The following is a 296-nucleotide window of genomic DNA, read 5'->3' as shown; positions in this document are numbered from 1 at the left end:
GAATCCGTTTGAAAAGAAAATGAACATTGTGGTTTTTGTTCCGATTCCAGACCGGCATGGCAGTTCCTGTGGATGCTTCTGAACGCCATTCAAACCTTAGAGGATTCTTTATAGAGATTTAATTTTATTTATTGTACTTCTGTTGGCATATTTAAAGACATGAAAAAAAATAATAAAGACCTTTTTTTTATTATCTATAGGAATGAGCTGTTGAGAGTGGAGATACATTGTTGATATTTATTAATTTTTTTTCTTCGATCTTCTTTTGTCTTTGAATGCATTTTGATACTTGCAAA

The 296-nt window shown here is 31.1% G+C and overlaps 1 protein-coding gene across 1 annotated transcript in view; it reads left to right on the top strand.

The window, feature by feature from the left end:
• The window catches only part of LOC119589302 (zinc finger and BTB domain-containing protein 7B-like), a 53190-nt gene that overhangs the window by 49351 nt on the left and 3543 nt on the right, over window positions 1–296 (top strand). The window lies entirely within an intron of this gene.

This window comes from Penaeus monodon, chromosome 25 (assembly GCF_015228065.2).
Source record: "Penaeus monodon isolate SGIC_2016 chromosome 25, NSTDA_Pmon_1, whole genome shotgun sequence".
Lineage (NCBI taxonomy): Eukaryota > Metazoa > Arthropoda > Malacostraca > Decapoda > Penaeidae > Penaeus > Penaeus monodon.
Note: the sequence above shows the minus strand (reverse complement) of the source record. Positions and strands in the feature narration are given on the sequence as shown.